Raw genomic sequence first — 15,000 nt, 5'->3', positions numbered from 1 at the left:
GAATTCAGGTGGTGTATGATGTCAGCCAGGTTCCTATGAGTAATTAGAGACAATTGTGTCCAGGATTCTCTCATTGGACACAGAGGCGGAATATATCCTGTGTCTACCATTGAAACACTGACTGACTGTCTGATTTTCTCAACTTTGTCACAGAAATTAGTCTACTCAGTCATCGAAATGATGTTGTTTCCATGGAGATGGTCCCAATCTGACACAGTCTCACAGTCACACTCACATGTCAACAGCCCTACTTGAGTTTCTAAATGTTGATGATGATGTGACATGGGACTTTGGTTTTTTAATTTAGAAAAACATTTTATGTGTTGCTAGTTAAGAGTTTTGTGGCTCGTTGGTCTAGTAGTATGATTCTCGCTTCGGGTGCGAGAGGTCCCGGGTTCAATTCCCGGACGAGCCCCAGTGACTTATGTAAGTTGTAGTTTTCTCCACCAAGTAGCAAAACTCATAGGACTTCTACCAGGCCAGAAAGTCCCACCTAGTTCTTCAACAGTTCTATCAAGGTATTATGGTCAACCATGTCAAAAGCAGCACTGTGACACCACGACTGAAATCTTTGCCAGGAAAGGCAACATTGTTTTTTAAATTTAGAAAAACATTGGTAACACTTTACAATAAGGGTCCCTTAATTAACGTTAGTTAATGCATTATTAAGCATTAATTAACAGTTTAATAATAGTTAAATAACCATTATTATGTATTACTTAACATTAATTAGCATATTAGTTAATGCATTAATAAACAGTTAATTAATGCCTACTGCTCAGAGTTAATTAATACATTAGTAAACATTAATAAACGTTACATGACGTAATTATTTATCCTTATGTATGCATTACTTAGTATTAAGTAATACATTAGTTAATACATAAGTAAAACGTTAATAATGTCCCTAGTAATCATTTACTAATGGTGTTTATTTGGAGTGAATATGCATTAAGTAACAGCTACCTAATACATCTACTAATCATTCATTAATGGTGTACATGTTTACTGGATGGGCATTATTAAGCAACTATTTAGAGTCTTAAGTAATCATTTCCTAATGGTGCTGTGTATGTTATCAGGTAGCTTACATGACCTTATGAACGGTAACCTGACATAAACCTTAATAAATGTATAGGAGTGGCTCATAACCATTACTTAACCATTACTTAACCATTAGTAAAGGCTTGCTGGACCCTTATTGTAAAGTGTAACACATTTATCCCTTAGGTAACACATTATTAATGCTTAACTGCCTCATAAGCATTACTTAACCATAGTTAACCATTAGTAAATGAAGCAATCACATATAAAAAAGTGGTAACACTTTACAATAAGGGTCCCTTAATTAACGTTAGTTAATGCATTATTAAACATTAATTAACAGTTTAATAATAGTTAAATAACCATTATTATGTATTACTTAACATTAATTAGCATATTAGTTAATGCATTAATAAACAGTTAATTAATGCCTACTGCTCAGAGTTAATTAATACATTAGTAAGCATTAATAAACGTTACATGATGTAATTATTTATCCTTATGTATGCATTACTTAGTATTAAGTAATACATTAGTTAATACATAAGTAAAACGTTAATAATGTCCCTAGTAATCATTTACTAATGGTGTTTATTTGGAGTGAATAAGCATTAAGTAACAGCTACCTAATACATCTACTAATCATTCATTAATGGTGTACATGTTTACTGGATGGGCATTATTAAGCAACTATTTAGAGTCTTAAGTAATCATTTCCTAATGGTGCTGTGTATGTTATCAGGTAGCTTACCTGACCTTATGAACGGTAACCTGACATAAACCTTAATAAATGTATAGGAGTGGCTCATAACCATTACTTAACCATTAGTAAAGGCTTGCTGGACCCTTATTGTAAAGTGTACCACATTTATCCCTTAGGTAACACATTATTAATGCTTAACTGCCTCATAAGCATTACTTAACCATTACTTAACCATTAGTAAAGGCTTGCTGGACCCTTATTGTAAAGTGTAACACATTTATCCCTTAGGTAACACATTATTAATGCTTAACTGCCTCATAAGCATTACTTAACCATAGTTAACCATTAGTAAAGGCTTGCTGGACCCTTATTGTAAAGTGTAACACATTTATCCCTTAGGTAACACATTATTAATGCTTAACTGCCTCATAAGCATTACTTAACCATAGTTAACCATTAGTAAAGGCTTGCTGGACCCTTATTGTAAAGTGTAACACATGTATCCCTTAGGTAACACATTATTAATGCTTAACTGCCTCATAAGCATTACTTAACCATAGTTAACCATTAGTAAATGAAGCAATTACATATAAAAAAGTTTACACTTTTTATTTAAAACAAAATAAAACAGATTTTAACAGATAACATTTGTTATATGTATACAACATATACATATATATACATATATATATACATATATATATATATATATATATATATATATATATATATATATATATATATATATATATATATATATATATATATATATATATATATATATATACACATCATAATACAATAACACAGTATGAAAGGCTACCCTCTGTTTATCCTCCCTGGAAATGTCTGCTCCCTTTTGACATGATGAGCTATGAGTGGCACCAGTTCCCTCCTCCCCCTCTTCTCCACCAAGCGAAGCACCGGCTTCCCTGGATGTCTTCGCCCTGGCCGCGTGCTTTGCACCCCCAGCATCCCGAACACCCACTTCCTCCGCTTCCAGCCCCCCATACTGTGTTTTGGGGAAAATGACAGAACAAGAAACAAGATTATTAACCTTGTGTCAGATAAATTTATAATGTTAGCAGGAATAAAGTTGACAAATCTGATTAGACAAAGTAAAATGCAAGATTTCCATGGAATGGATGATTACTATAGCCAAATTTAAGAGTTTCTATAGGAATGATTCTGTCCCATTCTGTTTTTCATCACTATAAGCATGAACATTATAAATGATGGGCTGCTGTTTCAACTTGGCTTCTGTCGATCGGCAATCCAATCGTTTCACTGCGATTGAGAAGACAATCAACAATGTTTTTTTTTTCTTGCCGATGTTATAAAACATACACACATGCTGCTACAGCTGTGTAGGGCCACACCCATTGTGCTCTGGCTCAGCTGATCGACGCTCAGACAGCAGTTAGATCTTGCAGTTTTTAACTCTTTTTATACACACAAAGTACAGCCAAATACCAGGCTAAAAAATACAGTATAGGTCTCTACATGTGGATGGTGGACCAGAGCATGTGAGGGAAACAGAGCAGGTGAGAATTTTCTTGCTCCTTGCTCACAGACCTGTCCAAAAAAGCAGCGTTGTACACTTAAACCCAAACCTGGCATCGTCAGATTCCAGTATGAGTTCTGTTTCAGGTCTCTTCCCTCCCACAGTTTGAATAATAATTTAATCAATTACATACTTTTCGATAACAAACAGATCCAGCTAGAAAACAAGCTGGTTGTGGGTCAGGTATGGGTGGCCCTGGAGCTAAATTGGAGCGGGATGGAGCAGGAGCGCTGGTACAACTTTTAAAATAAAAATCCGCACCCTGCTCCCTGCTGGAGGCCGCATATTTGCACTTCGCCACCAACTTTTACTGTTGCGCTTGTATATGGTGCCTTTTGCATCTTCAATTGGTAAATGTCTTTGACATAACATTTAAACTCTTCTTTCTAAACATATTTCTGATAATTGCACATGATTTTGTAATGTTTTACCTCAAAATTCGGATCAAATTTTACATATTGAATCTTTGAATATACTAATTAATTTTTCCACATTGGTGATGTGGTTATAACTAGTCTCGTTTCCAAACTCTAATGTTTCAAAATGATTGTCTGGGGAAGTTCCGCCTCAATTTTGTAAAAATAAGCGGGTGTCTGGGTGGAAACGTTTTGTGAGTTTTAAAAAAAACAGTGTTGCAAAACCAACCAACAGTGTTTTAGGGTGGGCCTTTCGTTGCTAACATTGCTGACGTTTCTGGTAAGGTGTGTGCAAAGCAAAGCTAACCAATCATTGGTTGAGGACGAAAGACTAACACAGATTTTCATTTAATTTCATTTACTTGTTCTGCCCATGGAAACATTCAAATTGTACCAAAGGAAATAGCAAACAATTGCATCTTTATCCATGTTCAGAAAGGAGCAGGAAAAAGAAAACTCTTATTTAACCTGCCTATTTTACTTTTAACTTCCCCAGACATTCAAGTCTTGTCCAGTCTCGACCTGAACGTTGGGCATCACAAGACTAAGTCATAATTAGCAGCCTAATAATTTGTAGCAGTAAATATAAAAAGTTACCTTTCTTTTATGTCTGAAGTGACTCATCTATCACCACGAAATGCTCCTTCCCCCAATTCTCTGTCCTTCTCTATGATGCAACCTCTCTATCGCTGTCACGCAGACCTCCCGTTGCTTTGCCATTCTTGAAAGGGTTCTTGAGGATGCAGCAATGTTGTCCAATATGAAATCAAGCTGGTGAATAATAATAATAATAATAATAATAATGATAATAATAATAATAATAATAATAATAATAATAATAATAATAATAATAATAATAATAATAATAATAATAATAATAATAATAATAATACTGACCAAAAAAGTTGTCCCACAATGTTAGCCAAAGTTACCTACCATTCAAATCGGTCCACAGATCCACCATCTTTTTCTTCAGCTTCCTTTTGTGATGACACCGGTTGCACTTGACTTTCCATCTCAGTATTTTTTTCTTTTGGAGCCATTCAATTAGTTTGAGGTGTTTGTGGGTTTTTTTTTTTGCCTTCTGTCAGCTCACTCAACTTGTTTGCTAACTTTAACCCACGCATGCCGTGTGCTCCTAAAATGAAACGTGCAGCTTGGTAAATGGCTATCCTGTTAAAATTACTGTCCGTCCTGCCAGAACATTCTGCTCCTCCTACAAGGCAGTTACACCCAGGTTACACCGCATAACTCCTGAGTTCTGGTGCGCGCCAATGCTGCGTTCATGACGCCTCAGAACTCTGGGTTTCCCCATTGAAAACTCCCATTTCTGTCTTCAAAGCGTTCCAGACATTGACATTAGACATTGTTGTGTGATGTCAGAAAACTTATTCTCCAAGAAGACTCTGAATTTCCCGAGTAGGAGCACTTAGTTAAAACCTTAGTTCCGAATTGGCACGCCGCACTTTTTTCTTTGCGCGCACTGACCGCGGTGGATGAGATGGATGAGCTCGGAGTCTCACCCCTCGCAGGACCAGGATAACCACACACAAGGAAAAAACGGAAAAGGGAAATTCATCTGGAGAACATGGTAAGATTAATCTAACTACGTTAAACTATTAGCTCTTAATGTTAACTTTATGACACTTTTTTTGCAAAGTTCACAATTCAAGTTGTCATAACAAATACATCATTCTGACAAAATGTAAACTTTTCAAAAAGATGCTGCATATTTGACTCAGTAACACTTGAATAATGGAGAAGAAGAAGTTTACGTCGGTAAATTTGAAAGACTGACTTCTCAGTCATGTAACTGAAAGGGTGTGTGTAGAAGCTAATACACCTTGTGGAGGCCAGAGGTGGACAGAGTACTCGACCCCAGTACTTGAGTAAGAGTACAAATACTACTGGTCAAAATTTACTCCGTTACAAGTAAAAGTAGCTCAGTCAAAATATTACTCGAGTAAGAGTAGAAAAGTACTTGCTTTTAAAGGTACTTAAGTATCCAAAAGTAAATGCTTTTAAATTTACTTTAAGTAAAAGTAAGAGTAAGAGTAAGAGTAAATTTCTTATTTTCCACATCAGTAAATTACTATATTTTTTAATTTTAATTTAATTAAATTTTTTTATTTTGTCTGTGGTTTGTCTGTGCCCTCGTTTTTTTACTCGGTCGAACTCAAACATCGAGTTAAGATACGGCCAAGGATTTTGTGAAAGTCCCTGCTCCGAGTCCGGCTCATTATCAGACTCAGACGACTCAGCGGATTGTCTTTCTTCTCCTGACGCAGGCGTAGCCATTGTTGCGACTATGTCTTGACTTGTTGCGGCTCTGTCTTGACAAACGCAGGCTACTTTGGCGGTACCGTTTTGAGGAGGCTTGACGTATTTCCGCTTTACGTACATCCCAGTGGAGAGCGTGCACTGTGATAGGTCTCCTCCTTTGACAAAAACAGCTTGTGTCCAATAGGATTTTAGGGAAGAAGAAAAAAGAGCAGACCTGAAAGTAACGAGTACTTTTCAGCCTTCCTAGAAATTTACTCGAGTAAAAGTAAAAATATTTGTCTTGGAAATGTATTCAAGTAAGAGTAATAATTACCAAAGAAATCTAATACTCAAGTAAAGTACAAATCCTCTGGATATGTACTTAAGTACAGTACTCAAGTAAATTTACTCTGTTACTGTCCACCACTGGTGGAGGCTGACACTTTTTTAAACGGAAGACCCCAACTAAACACGGAGCGGGATGGATGAGACGTCACTGAAACTTGATGTGATGAAGCTCTGCTGCCCCTGCTAGTTTTGGGGGGGTCACCAGACATAAAACCTGTGTTCTCTGTATTTTGAAGGTAGAGGCTTAGATTTATTAGGAATTCGTCTGAAAAAAATTATAATAGGTAAGAATTACAGTACATAAAAAATATATGGTTATAATGGGAGTCAATGGGGCAAATTTGGACATGAAGGTAAAGAGTGTAAGTTTTTTTAAATGAACTCTCATTGTTCCAAAAATAATAATGCATCAAAATAAATGTTATCAATTATTGACATAGTCAATGCTGTAATATATTTCACTTTGAACCTAATTTTTGAAAATATTGCATATTTTGTGATTTTCCTATTGAAAAAATCAGGAGTTGTAAAAATAATATTTAAAGATTACGGCTTCCGGTTGGTGAGCAGATGGAGTAGACGTGTTTCGTGAGTGCTCCCGTGAGTGCCAAACTTTTTAAACCACCAAGCCCTCAAACTTTCAAACTTTGTCTCGAACGAGCCCACTTACCTCCGAGATGGCTTCGAAGAGCGGCAAGTTTTTTTTTTGCCTGAAATCTTTTCCGGGTTAGTGTGTTCAAAACTTTATTTTCCTCTGTTGTTGGTTTGACTGCCCCTTTGCAAATGTTATTAATTTGCAGTTATTTTTGGCTATTTGAGGGATGGGGGAAAAAGGGGAAAAAATAAGTAGTGGAAGGGGAGAGAAAAAAAAAACAAAAAAAAAAAACGAAGAAATAAAAGCTTTTCCGATTTATCTATAAGTTTTGTAATAATTGTAAGCTGTTAACCTTACTTTTACGCTGCTTAGGTCGGAGGTTTTATATTTTATATTTTTGTACAAATATTTCTGGGCTCATATCGGGACTTCCAGGTCAAGATTTGAGAGGGTATTTATTTTTTTATTTATATCTACACGTTTTAAGGTGCTAATATGTATATATGATACGGGAGCAAAAGCTACTAGTGTGTAGGACAGGAAAATGCGTTATTGCACTTTGTTTGTTTTGAAGAGCTTGCTGCTTTTTTTTTTATTTTTCTATAGCAGCTGTCTTAGTTGGGGTGGGTGGGTTGGGGGGATATGTCACTGCCAGAAACTTTGCATTAACTCTTTTCAACTCATTACTTAATGTGGGTCACATTCAACCTCCTTTCCGTTTTCTTTTTTTTTTGCCTAGGTCATTGTGCTCACCTCCTAATTTTTCTTCTTAGATATTATGAATAGATACTTGAAGCTGGTGAGCTGGAATGTTAAGGGTCTGAATCACCCTGTTAAAAGGAAAAGGGTCTTCTCACATCTAAAACATCTTAAAACAGAAATAGCCTTTCTACAAGAAACTCATATTCGCAGTTCTGATAATAGCCGCCTGTTCCCGAGGTGGTCAGGGCAGGGATTTCACTCCTCCTTTCAAGCTAAGGCCCGAGGAGTTTCAGTTCTGTTCAGTCAGAATGTTTCATTTGAGCAGCACAATGTGATTTCTGACAAGTTTGGTCGCTACGTGATCGTTTCTGGGAAATCATTCAATACATTGGTCGTACTTGTGAACGTTTATGCCCCTAATTCAGATGATGCAGTCTTTTTTGAACGACTGTTTTCACTGCTCCCTGACCTTAATACATATTCTCTCATACTTGGTGGTGATTTTAATTGCTGGCTCGACCCAGTCCTAGACCGATCCTCTACCAACCCCGGCACAGCAAGTAAGTCAGCCCGTCTTATTCAGGCGTTCCTTTCTGACTACGGTGTTTGTGATGTGTGGCGTTCTTTACATCCATGTGACAGAGAATACTCCTTTTTCTCACAAGTGCACCACACATACTCAAGGATTGATTATTTTTTTATTGATAATCAACTGATTCCCCTGGTTCATTCCTGTGCTTATCAGAGCATTGTCATTTCCGACCACGCTCCTGTGGTCCTAACCATGTCCCTTCCTGACTTACCTCAAAGAGACAGACAGTGGCGATTCAATTCAACTTTGCTGTCGGACAGAAATTTTGTTAAATTAATGGAAACGGAAATAGCCTTTTTCCTATCCACGAATATGACTCCAGGAATGTCTAGTCTAACTGTCTGGGATTCCCTCAAGGCTTATCTCCGGGGACAGATTATATCCTACACTGCTAGGGTGAGGCAAAAATCTTATAGGGAGCGATCAGACCTTGCCCGCCAAATCAAAGAGGTCGATGAAGAATATTCTCGGACTAAATCCCCAGATCTTTACAAAAAGCGTCTAGAACTTAAAACTAAATTTGACCTGCTCACCACTCACCCAATTGAACAGTCACTTCTGAAAAGTAAAACCAGGTTTTATGTTTATGGAGACAAATCTGACAAATTATTAGCCAACCAACTTAAAGGCTCTAAGGCTAAACAAAATATTTCTAAGATTCGTTTACCAAATGGCCATGTAACTACAGATCACTTACTCATAAATGAAGCATTTAGGGACTTTTATACCCAGCTATACACCTCGGAATCTCAGACTGATCGAGATGAGATTGCAGACTTTTTAAATAGTCTTAGTATTCCCAGTCTTTCACCAGATCTAAGGAAGACATTAGAAGAACCGATATCCCTGATGGAGATAACTCGAGCCATTTCTTCACTGCAGTCGGGTAAATGTCCTGGCCCTGATGGCTTCCGGGCGGAATTTCTAAAGAAGTTTTCTACTCTGCTTTCCCCACTGCTATCTACAGTTCTTTCAGAATCCTTCAGCCACGGTTCCCTCCCTCCTTCTTTTTCAGAGGCCTGTATCACCCTCATAGCTAAAAAAGGGAAGGATCCTACTGAATGCGCCTCCTACAGGCCCATCTCCCTCTTAAACACAGATGCTAAAATCCTAGCTAAAGTCCTAGCCCATAGGCTGGAGAATGCCCTCCCCACAATTATATCTGAAGACCAAACTGGCTTCATTAAAGGTAGGCAGTCTTACTTCAACACAAGGCGACTGTTCAATATTATCTACTCTGCCTCTGAGGCTATCCCTGAATGCGTTGTCTCTCTGGATGCGGAGAAAGCATTCGACCACGTTGAATGGGATTATCTCTTTGCTGTGCTGGACAGGTTTGGTTTTGGTCCGAACTTTGCTCTGTGGATTAAACTTCTCTATTTGTACCCGACAGCCTCAATTCGTACTAACTCTCAACGGTCAAAACCATTTAATCTGCATCGTGGAACCCGTCAGGGGTGCCCCCTTAGTCCCATGCTTTTTGACATGGCTATCGAACCGCTTGCCACAGCGCTCCGATCTTGTGAGGATGTGTCCGGTATCTGGAGAGGTGGCAGGGAACATAAGGTATCGCTTTATGCCGATGACCTCTTGCTTTTCATCTCTCACCCTCTGGCCTCATTACCCCCTGCGCTGTCACTTCTCAGTCAGTTTGGGAAACTCTCAGGCTATAAACTGAATCTCAGCAAAAGTGAGCTTTTCCCTACCAATCTCGAATCGCGTGCTTTAGACCTTGCCAATTTTCCCTTTAAAATTGTAAATGACAAATTCTCCTATTTAGGCATATTTGTGACAAGGAAACACAGAGACCTGCTCCAAGAGAATCTTATCTCATTGTTAAATGAGACCAAACAAATCCTTTCACAATGGTCACCCCTGTCAATGTCTCTTGTGGGTCGCATCAATTCAGTTAAAATGACCATTTTACCAAAATTTTTGTACCTTTTCCAGACCTTACCACTCTTTATTCCTGGTTCTTTTTTTCAGTCCCTTGACTCAGTTATATCTTCATACTTATGGCGGGGTAAACGGCCACGTTTGAACAAGACTCACCTTCAAAAAATAAAGTCTGCAGGTGGTCTGGCCCTCCCAAACTTTCGTTATTATTATTGGGCTGCTAACCTGCGCTGCCTTGCATTCTGGTCCTTCTACTGCGACGGCGCTGACCGCCCTGACTGGGTGGCGATGGAGTTACATCCAACTGATGACCTGTCAATTCCTGCCCTACTCGGCTCCTCACTTCCACTTCCTTCACTTAAATCAATCAAAAACCCAGTGGTTAAACATTCTCTTAGAATTTGGGCCCAATTTAGGAAGTTTTTTGGTTTTCAAAGCTTCTCTCTTCTTAGCCCCATTGCATCAAATCACTTTTTCAAACCATCCCTTGAGGACCCCACCTTCCAGGAACGGCACAGGAGGGGTATGATTCGTTTTAGAGACATGTTCATAGACGGCACCGTGGCATCTTTTGAGCAGTTAAGTAGTAAATTCAGCCTTCCAAAATCACATTTCTTTAGGTATCTTCAGGCTAGACATTTTGTTCTTTCCCAGACACCCAGCCCTGGTGCATCGATAGGCTTGACCACAGTTGACAAAGTTCTTGCCACAGACCCATTCAAAAAGGGGCTCATTTCGTCTTTCTATGGCATGTTGCTGGATCTTAGGAGTGCCCCTACAGATAAACTCAAAGCAGCATGGGAGCAGGACTTAGGGCTTCCCTTATCAGAGGATACCTGGGAGTCCATACTCAAACTGGTTAATACAACCTCCCTGTGCGCACGTCACTGCTTAATTCAGTTTAAAGTGGTACACAGGGCTCATATTTCCAAGGCAAAGTTATCCTCCATGTACCCAGATATTAGTCCATACTGTGTAAGATGTAAAGTAGCAGAAGCCTCTCTCATCCACATGTACTGGTCCTGCCCATGTCTAAACAAATACTGGATGGAAGTCTTTCATACTCTCTCTCTGGTGCTTAAAATCAGATTAGAACCAAACCCACTGACTGCCCTGTTTGGGGTCATGGAGGGAGGAAGGAAGTTAACCACTGCACAGGGGCACACTTTGGGGTAAATCCACAAAGAACAGATTGCGCCCGCAAATAGCGCTGTGAATTGCGCTGCATTTGCCCCGCTTTAAGGTCCTATTCACAAAAGATTTTGCTCTAATGATATACCGGCGCAAACACGCCCATAAAGTTTTGCGGCTGAGTGCAATTTGCACTTGTCTGAGTGAGCGGAGCTGTTTCCAGTGTTCTCCGTATTTCAGCACACAGATTGGTCCCTAATGAAAACTGCAGAGAGCACAACAGCCTCAACTTTCACATATTTGTACTTCTCTAGTATTTCGCATGCAGATAGATAGATAGATAGATAGATAGATAGATAGATAGATAGATAGATAGATAGATAGATAGATAGATAGATAGATAGATAGATAGATAGATAGATAGATAGATAGATAGATAGATAGATAGATAGATAGATAGATAGATAGAAAAGACCTCAGTGTCTGTATGACATAAGCTAATGAAATGTCAAATGTTAAGAGGCTGTGCGCATTTACGCACAAGGCACAGCACCAGTAACTTCATTAACACTGGATCGGGATCAGATCAGGATCTAATGGTAATTCATGTTCTTTGTTTTGCTACACGTATGAAAGCTGTATGTGTACACTGTATGAAAGCGATACGAAAACGGCCCCGCAGCCCCGCTTCACCCCCCGCTCCCTCTCCTCTTCTCCCGTCTCCCCTCAGAGCTGCTCAGGGCGGGTTTATGGTTCTGCGTTCCTTTAACGCAGAGCCTACGGCGTAGGTGCGCGTCGCCGCGTACCCTACGCCGTAGGCTCTGCGTCGTTTTAACGCGGGACCCTAATTTAGGCACCATACACTTGCACGTAAAGGTTTCACGCGCGAGTAAAACTCATATATATGAAAAAAAATCTGAGTCCCTTTAAGGGCTCCGTGGGGCTCCCTAAACGCAGCCCCTCATTTGTTCTGTCCTAAAGTGTGAGGAGGTTCCCCGCATGTCACCACGGCAGCAGCAGCAGCACCAGAGGCCTGACTGACTGAGCTTCACACAGAGGGACACGATCAGCGCTATTTTAATTTATTATTTTATTATTTTAAGTCTGATATATGTTGTGATATGTGATGACATTATTAAGCTGTTAAACACACACATTCTAGATTATGTTTATATGGTGGAATTGTTTGTAATAAAGCAGCCCCTTTACTGTATGGATGAATCCTGAGCTCCGTCCTGTTATTTTTATTTTTAAATCCGAGATAAGTCCACAACCCCACTTGATCTGACTGTCTACAGTCATGTCTGACTGTAGATTTCACCCTTAATATCATTCAGTATCACACAGGCTTGAATGACATTGAGAGAGAGAAACAGATACGGGGAGTGAGGAGTTTGCGCGCAGTTTAATACACGCTTCTGAAAGACGGTATTTGCTCCACTATTTTTGCGTGTGGCAAATACCGCTGGCCTTTGTGAATTAGGCGCTTTTTGCAATGAGGCTTATTTGCATAGAAAGGGGGCAATTTTGCGCCGAATTACCTAATTTGCATGCATGCAAATGGTACCGGTGCAGACTGCCACTATTTGCTTGGCAGCGCAGTTTGTGGAGCAATTCGCCCTTTGCGGGTGCTTTGTGAATTAGACGCTCTCTTTTTGTCTCATTTGCACCGGTTTAGCGGCCGCAAAAGCCGCGCAATCCTTTTGTGGATTTGGCCCTTTGTCTTTTGCCTTCCTTTTGGCTCGTCGGGCAATTCTGTTCAGGTGGAAGGATCCCTTCCCTCCTACTCGTGCACAATGGCTGGAAGACATCATGTCCTGCTTAAAACTGGAGAAAATTAGATACTCGCTTCAGCAATCAAATAAGTTCCAGAAAGTGTGGGGACCTTTTCTAGAAGCATTCCAGACCCTGTGAACTATACTTCATATTTCTTTTGTATTCCTAGTGCAGGCTTTTGATGTTAGAATGACCTCATATTGTGATTAGTAATCTGGCAGTGACATGGGAGGGATTAGTTTGGTCTGTAGTTTGTTTTTGTTACTATTTTATATCTTTTCATACTGTTTAATTGTTTTTTTATATTTTGTGCACTGGTGTATGCTATGATTAACATGCCCATGCCTACTCAAAATATTTGTAATTGACATTCAGCATTTCACCTTTTTTACTTTGTGAAAATTTTAATAAAAAGATCTTGAATTAAAAAAAAATATAAAAAAAAAACAAAAAAAACCCTGTTGCCAGAGTATCATGGCAGCAAGTGGTGGAATTCAGGTGGTGTATGATGTCAGCCAGGTTCCTATGAGTAATTAGAGAGAATTGTGTCCAGGTTTCTCTCATTGGACACAGAGGTGGAATATATCCAGTGTCTACCATTGAAACACTGACTGACTGTCTGATTTTCTCAACTTTGTCGCAGAAAGTAGTGTACTCTGCAATGCAGTCAGTCATCGAATTGATGTTGTTTCCATGGAGATGGTCCCAATCTAACACAGTCACACTCACATGTCAACAGCCCTACTTGAGTTTCTAAACGTTGATGATGATGTGACATGGGTCTTTGGTTTTTTAATTTAGAAAAACATTTTATGTGTTGCTAGTTATGAGTTTTGTGGCTCGTTGGTCTAGTAGTATGATTCTCGCTTTGGGTGCGAGAGGTCCCGGGTTCAATTCCCGGACGAGCCCCATTGACTTATGTAAGTTGTAGTTTTCTCCACCAAGTAGCAAAACTCATAGGACTTCAACCAGGCCAGAAAGTCCCACCTACTTCTTCAACCTGTCTATCAAGGTATTATAGTCAACCATGTCAAATGCAGCACTGTGAGACCACGATTGAAATGTCGCCACTATCCGTATTGAAGCAGATGTCATTACGGACTTGAACTAGAACTGTCTTAGTGCTGGGATGTGGAAACTTGACTGGAGAACATCAAAACACTTATATAATGTTAGGAGTTTGTACACACGTTGAAAAACAGCTTTTTCTACGATTTTACTAAGAAAGGGCATTTTTATACGGGCCTTTAGCTGTTCATAAGTGACTCTCTAGACTGGCACAGAGGAACAATACCTGAACGCTGAGACTTATTCAAAACGTCTGAAAGCTCTGAGGCCATACAATGTGCAACACTCTTAAAAAACCCTGTTGCCAGAGTATCAAGGCAGCAAGTGGTGGAATTCAGGTGGTGTATGATGTCAGCCAGGTTCCTATGAGTAATTAGAGACAATTGTGTCCAGGTTTCTCTCATTGGACACAGAGGTGGAATATATATCCTGTGTCTACCATTGAAACACTGTCTGACTGTCTGATTTTCTCAACTTTGTCACAGAAATTAGTGTACTCTGCAATGCAGTCAATCATCGAATTGATGTTGTTTCCATGGAGATGGTCCCAATCTAACACAGTCTCACAGTCACACTCACATGTCAACAGCCCTACTTGAGTTTCTAAATGTTGATGATGATGTGACATGGGTCTTTGGTTTTTGAAGTTAGAAAAACGTTGTATGTGTTGCTAGTTACAATTTTTGTGGCTCGTTAGTCTAGTAGTATGATTCTCACTTTGGGTGCGAGAGGTCCCGGGTTCAATTCCCGGACGAGCCCCAGTGACTTATGTAAGTTGTAGTTTTCTCCAACAAGTAGCAAAACTCAGAGGACTTCAACCCGGTCTATCAAGGTATTATGGTCAACCATGTCAAATGCAGCACTGTGACACCACGATTGAAATGTTGCCACTATCCGTATTGG

General features: G+C 39.4%; 3 non-coding genes across 3 annotated transcripts; all 3 read left to right on the top strand.

Moving 5' to 3' along the window:
- Positions 1-343: 343 nt before the first annotated feature.
- Positions 344-415, top strand: trnap-cgg (transfer RNA proline (anticodon CGG)). Its single transcript has one exon. It is a non-coding gene; the product is annotated as a tRNA-Pro (tRNA).
- Positions 416-13,866: 13,451 nt separating this feature from the next.
- On the top strand, positions 13,867-13,938 carry trnap-ugg (transfer RNA proline (anticodon UGG)). Its single transcript has one exon. It is a non-coding gene; the product is annotated as a tRNA-Pro (tRNA).
- An 846-nt stretch (positions 13,939-14,784) lies between these two features.
- On the top strand, positions 14,785-14,856 carry trnap-ugg (transfer RNA proline (anticodon UGG)). Its single transcript has one exon. It is a non-coding gene; the product is annotated as a tRNA-Pro (tRNA).
- The last annotated feature ends 144 nt before the right edge of the window (positions 14,857-15,000 follow it).

Source organism: Cololabis saira, unplaced genomic scaffold, assembly GCF_033807715.1.
Source record: "Cololabis saira isolate AMF1-May2022 unplaced genomic scaffold, fColSai1.1 scf341, whole genome shotgun sequence".
NCBI lineage: Eukaryota > Metazoa > Chordata > Actinopteri > Beloniformes > Belonidae > Cololabis > Cololabis saira.
Note: the sequence above shows the minus strand (reverse complement) of the source record. Positions and strands in the feature narration are given on the sequence as shown.